The 6580-nt window shown below is 43.6% G+C and overlaps 1 long non-coding RNA gene across 1 annotated transcript; it reads left to right on the forward strand.

Moving 5' to 3' along the window:
• LOC105524879 lies at positions 1-6326 on the forward strand. The gene is made up of 2 exons (XR_001003826.1): positions 1-421; positions 6051-6326. It is a non-coding gene; the product is annotated as an uncharacterized LOC105524879 (long non-coding RNA).
• Positions 6327-6580: the final 254 nt, after the last annotated feature.

Below are 6580 nucleotides of genomic sequence, written 5' to 3' on the forward strand. Positions count from 1 at the left end.
TTAAATACTTCACCATAAAATGTTCCAGAAACTTGAATCTGAATGAGGGCCTTTGAAATATTTCAGCCTGACCTTTTCACGTGCAGATGTGAAAACTGTGATCCAGACCTGGCCAGTGACTTGCTAAGGGCCATGCAGCTAAGTAACAGCAAAGGCAGAATGCAGGGCTGCAGTCCCTGCCGTGATTCCCCAACTTGAATCTAGCAATGCTCACTATAGAGGAGACGACAGCCTTCTCAGGTTCTCGGTTCACGGGACTATAAAATGGAATGTTGGGCTTGGCACATCACAACACAACTGTCTATTTACAAGTTTATTCCCAGTCTCCAATGGAGGTGAACGCCCCAAGGATAGGGACCATGACTTCCTCATCTTTGTCACTGGGTGCCTTCCACAAGGCCTGACACATAGCAGGTCTTCAGTAAGTATAGAGGGATTGGGTGAAGACAACTTTGAAGGTCCTGAGACATAACTCCTCTGTGTATACTATCCCTGTGATGTGCTTGACAAGATGTCCCTGTAGCACAAGATGGTATCATTATTGTAATCAGAGTAGATGAGAAACCTGGGTTCTGGGAGCTGCATCAGATATGGCAAATACTATTTGCTAAGTCTAGGTGATAGGTATATGGGCATTCACTAGGCTATTCACTATCTTAAAAAGTATTTATTATACTTTTCTGTTAGTTTAAATATTTTCATAACAAATAGTCAAAACAACGTAATAGCAACCTAAAGTTTATTCCTAAAAATGCTCATGCTCATGAAGCTTGGTTCTAGAACATCACCACATCATTAGATGTCATTATTTATAGTTGTATCATTCAGCAGATGTCTATTGTTGCTAACAGAATGTTACGTATTCTTCCGTGGCACAGCACTGAAGAAGACTCAGCCAGTGCCCTTAAGAAAGTTGAAGAGAAATGAGACTCAAGCCAACATTGCCACAAAACAAGGCAGATGTGGCTGCAGGGAAGATGTGGGGAGAGCTGGAGTGGCTGAGGCTCAGCCGCACTCTGCGGGTTCTTCCACTGACTCCACCCCCTGACCAGCTCAGCCAACATTAACCCACTGCACACACACGGTCACACCACAGGCACGTTTAGAGGCACCAAAGGCTTGCTAATGACCAGGGTCCCCCCACCTGAGGAGAGCTTGGGGCCCCTTGCCTCCAGCCCTCTTCATTTCCTGCTATGGAATATTTGCACATGTGACCTATAAGGTTTAAGTGAAACAAAAAGGAAAATGAGCCACAAAAGGGCAGCCTGGGACATGTGTGTGTGAAAGGAGACGTGCAAGATCATTGATTGCCGTAAGGACTTGTTCTGGGAGAAGGAAGACAGCACATTTATGGACTGCTGATGTGGTTACAAATGCCACTGCCAGCAGCAGCATGGCATCACAAGTCCAGGGTCATGGCTGATGCACATATTTGTAAGCTCTAGGGTGCAGCATGAGAGCACAGAAAAGCACCAGATTTGGCATCAGACAGCACTGGATTCAAATCTGGGCTCTACTACTTACTGGCAGTGTTCAGCAACTTGCTTAGCCTCACTTCTCCCATTTGTAAAATGGGGGCTAACAATGAGTATTTCACAAGGCTCATCTACGAACTTAATAAGATTCTACTGAACATAGAGTATGCAGCACAGCCTGGCATGGAGTAGGTGCTCAGTAAACACTTCCTTACCCACCTATTCTTGCCCCTTTGCAAGGACAACTGCTTGAGGTTATAAATACATGGAAGAGTGTGGGTGCCTGCACAGTTTTTGTTTTGGCTCAAAATAGACACCCAAACCATCTTCTGTAGGTTTTCACATTGAGTCCTGTGTGCTAACAACCATCTCTCTATGAAGGCACAGTCTTGGGCAAATGCTCAAATAGGTCAATGGGTGGTGATACCTCCTGAGTTAGAGTTCCTGCAAAGACTAACCTGGAGCAAGGATTCAAGTATGCATCATTTATTTGGGAGGCAACCCCAGTAAACACTAGCAAGGAAGTGAGCAAGTGAGACATCAAAGGAAATGAAGCCAATGAAGGAAGTGTCAATATACAGGTTACCACTGGGGGCAGCTGAGTAACAACTAGGGGCTCAACCTTACAGGGGAATTCTGGGAGAAAATGTAGACCATACCTCAGAATTACCTACCTTATGGGCAAAGGAGCTGGGGTATTTATCCTCCAACTCCCATCTATCAATGGCTGAGGGCTGCTCCTGGACATGAACTGGGAATTTTCAATTCACTATGCAGGCATGCTAAGAAAGAGCCTTCAGGACCTCAGTTGTCAGTGCTTTCAGTACAAAGTGGTAAAATGCTCTTAGCACATATTGAAATAAGGACCAAGGAGTATTAATGGGCACAAATAGCACCTGCTATATTCCCTTACATGGAATTCCTTCTTAACACAGTCATTTTAGCTTGTGTTTTGGTGGCTTTAGGTCTCTATTTACCTGCATTTCCAGCCTGAGTTTTCTCATAATCTTCTAAAATCTTTCAGCTCCAAATGAGTATGTAGTATGATCTACCAAGATGTGCACAATATGCATTGAGACTGTAAAATCCTTTAGAGGAGCATCTTTTTTATATTTCTCTTTTGCTGTGACTTTGGGTTAGTGGCATGCCCTCTCTAGCCTTTTCTTCTTCACCTGTAATATCAGGAGGTTTGCTATGATGGCCTCAAGGCTCCCCAGTCTGTGATTTTTATGCTGTCAGCTACCACCCAAGATCCCTGGTGCTGAGTGCAGTGCATGTCAGGTATTAATAAAGGCTCATGGAATAAACAGACACCATACTGCTCTAAGCCAGAGGTTTTATACTCCTTCAACTGGTGGAGTAATAGGCCCAGGCCTCCTCCAGGAGAGATGGCAGGGACTAGACGACTGGCAGGCAAGATGGTGGCCATCAGAAGGTGAACAGAGGAGCACTGAATTCTGGGAAAGGAAGCTGAGGGCAGAAGCAGAAAAGTCAAATCTGTTTGGAGAAAACCCCTAGAGGCCACAAACCCACCCCACTGCCTTTCAACAAGACCATACTTAAGCCCTTCAGATGAAAACTCCATGAGCTACTTTTAAAGACCTACAGAGAACTAGGTAACTCCTGACCCTCCCACTGTAAACCACCAAGCAAGCTGTCCTGAAAAGTCAGAGAGAATGGAACTTGTTCTGTAGTTTCAAGCCAAAATAACCCAGTCTCAGCTAAATGGACAGTCCAAGTGACATGGGGCGTGGGTTTCACCTAGAATCCTCCAGGAACTGTCTGCCCTCCTTGTTTAGGGCCAGGAGTTGCCCAGAGCCCCACTCACTTAGTCTCTTTCTTTGGCTCCAGGCTCACTGGAGATGGTGAACAGCTGTTTGCTATTCTGAGAGGAGGAGCCTTTCATATACTTGAAGACATTTTAAATCATCTCTCTTAATGATAGCTGGGAAGACTGCTTGTTACAGCTACCACATGGATAAAAAGCATGGGCCATCCAGTACTAATGTTAAATTCATCCGAGCCCTGGATGTGCAAGCATAGGGTAGAAATTGAACGAGTAGAATGGTCTTGTTTTTAATGCTTTGGCTTCAGGCAAGGAGACTGTTAAAAAGCATACATTTCTTTAAAAAACTAAATTACTAGCAGCAGTCTAGTTGTGGGTGATAAAAAAGATAGACGACTTTTATTTCTGTGTATATTTGTTTTAATTTTTTTACAGAGATAGGGTCTCACTATGTTACTTTAGGCTACTCTCCAAACTCCTGACCTCAAGTGATCCTCCTGCCTTGGCCTCCCAAAATACTGGGATTACAGGCGTGAGCCACTACGCCCAGCCTGGGCTGCTTTTTGAGACAGTGGTGAGATACAGTAATAAGAGGGAGACTGAAGGAGAAAAGTCAAGGAGGAGATTACCCTGGCGTTGCTTGACAGAGCTGTACCCAGTCTTTTTGGCAGCACAGACTGGTTTCATGGAAGACAATTTTTCCACTGCTGGGGAAGATGAGGGGTGGTTTGGGGATGAAGCTGTTCTACCTCAGATCACTAGGCATTAGATTCTCATAAGGAGTGGGCAACCTAGATCCCTCGCACACACAGTTCACAATAAGGTTCAAGGTCCTGTGAGACTCTAATGCCACTGCTGATCTCACAGGAGGTGGAGCTCAGGCAGTAACACACCACCTGCTGTGAGGCCTGGTTCCTAACAGGCCATGGTGGGGGTGGGGTGATGGGGTTGGGGACCCCCGGCCTAACACATAACAGGCATGCCACCATGACGTGGAGAATGCTATTACTTGCCCAGTTTGTCTTAAAGAGCTTCCCTTCCCTTTATCTCAAGGAAACAGTAGTTGACAGATAGACACAGCATCTCCTACAAAAACTTCAGAGGGAGCAGTGTGTGTTAGAGCTTTGTTGAATCTTACACAAGTTAAAAGTATCTTTGGCTTTTGGAGTATGACTGAGGTTGGAAAGGGATGCCCTCCCTTGCCTGGGATGGAAGTAATTCCCAAACATGAATGCACTCACCAAAAAAGCATAAATGTTGGGGAAGAGTTGATGATAAAATGTTAAGTGAAAAAAAAACAAGCCATAAAATACTATATATACTGTGAACACATGTATGAAAATTCTGTATTTATAGAGATAAGGGCTCAAAAGATCAAAATAGTTGCTGTGTTGAGTTAATGAATTATAGGCAAGTTTTTTCAAAAAGTTCTTAATGTAACTGTGGTCCATTCAGGGTTTTTTAATCCAACATTTTATTATGAAAATTACCAAACCTACAGCAAAATTGAAAGAATTTTACACTGAGCACCCATTTACCTGACACATAGACTCTGCCTTTAATGCTGTTTAGTTTTTAAACTATTTTAAAGTGTTTTAAGCTTTTGTTTTCCATAATATTTGGCACTTACATTAAGTATAAACTATACAGGCTTAATTACACAATGAACACTTCAAGAATCAGAACATCATCTATAATACCAGCAATTTACGAGGCCGGGGCAGGAGAATTACTTTAGCCCAGGAGCTTGAGACCAGCCTGGGCAATATAGTGAGACCCTGTCTTTAAAAATAAATAAATGAGAATCAGAACATACCTTCGCTCTTGCAGCTCCCCGTGTGCCTTTCCTATTCCCAACCCATCTGCGTTCCTCCAGGATAGTCACAACCTGAGCTGTGGGTTTATTATTCTCTTTCTCACCTTTCTGGTAACTTTTATGTATGTATCTGTGTTGACCAGGGCAGACTAGGTCATGCTGTGGAAACAAAACACTCTAAAATCTCGACTGCTTAACAGAACAGCAAAAATTTTTTTCTTGCTCAAGAAAAAACCTACCTACTGCAGGTCCAGCTGACTCTCACATCCTTCATGCAGCAACTCCACAATCCAGGCTGCTTTGACCTTATGGTACCATCACCTAAATATGAGGCATTCCGCAAGATCACTTCAGCCACAATGAGCTGCTTCAGCCCAGGAGTGACACGTGCCCCTTACAGTCATAGCCCATTGGCCAGGAGAGCTACCTGGCCTCACTTGGCTGCCAGGGGAGAGAAATGTGATCCTTCCATGTGCCCAGGAGAAGAGCACAGAAATGCAGATACGGGTAAGCCCCGGAAAGCTCCTCCATATCAGCCCTGAGCAACATATTATTTACTATTTGCTTGGGTTGGTTTTTGAGCTTTACCAAGAAAAATAATCATCATCATGCTCTATGCAGCCCTCTGCAAGCTGCTTTTCCTCATCCATGGTAGATGTCTCTAACATTTACCCATGTTACTGTAGGTAGTTGTATTCTCATTCATGTTCACTCTTGTATAGAACTCCATTGCATGAATGATATGCCTCCATGTTTTCTCCACTCTCCTATTGAGGGATATTGGAGGTTCCTGTCTTTTGCTGTTTTAAACAATATGCTGCCAGATATAGGTCTCTCGGTGCAGATGCACAGGAGATTCTCTAGAGCACAGGTTGCTCAGGTTTTTAAAACTAAAGTTTTTAATGAGAGGGGAAAGACAAAGCAACAGCAAAAGGTGGGAGGTGTTAACACTTTTCCATTTTGCAAATGGCAGGGTGCAGGAGATTGAGACTCTGCTCTCCTTCAGCAAGGCATAGGTTGAACTCAGAACAAATAAGTCAGAGATTAAATGTCTTCACATAAAGCTGCGAGTTTACAAAGAAGAATCAAATGAGGAACCCAAGCAACTGTTGCTTTCACGTAACTTGGAGGTTTCTAAGGCAGTGTTTCTCAATGTCAAGATGTCACCATTTCAAAAGAGAACCTGAATTCTCAGAAGATTTCAATGCAAGATTTTCACTTGCCTCCATTTTGCAAATAAATGCCATACTGTGATCTTGTTCTCTTTTTTACTGGAGGGAGACATGTCCTGGAATCAAAGAAATAATGACAAGGTATTTCCACTCTCCCTAAGACTGGTAACACCAGTGTACAGCCCTGGAAGGAAAGATATAAAGCAGGAGAAATAAGGCTACTGGGAACCGATTTCAACATCAGCAAACCAAGGAATAACAGTAATCATGTAATTTATCCTACTAGGTTCCTGGTGGGATCCTTCTTGTTAGCTTTGACCACAAGTAAGAA

This window comes from Colobus angolensis, unplaced genomic scaffold (genome assembly GCF_000951035.1).
Source record: "Colobus angolensis palliatus isolate OR3802 unplaced genomic scaffold, Cang.pa_1.0 Scaffold51, whole genome shotgun sequence".
Lineage (NCBI taxonomy): Eukaryota > Metazoa > Chordata > Mammalia > Primates > Cercopithecidae > Colobus > Colobus angolensis.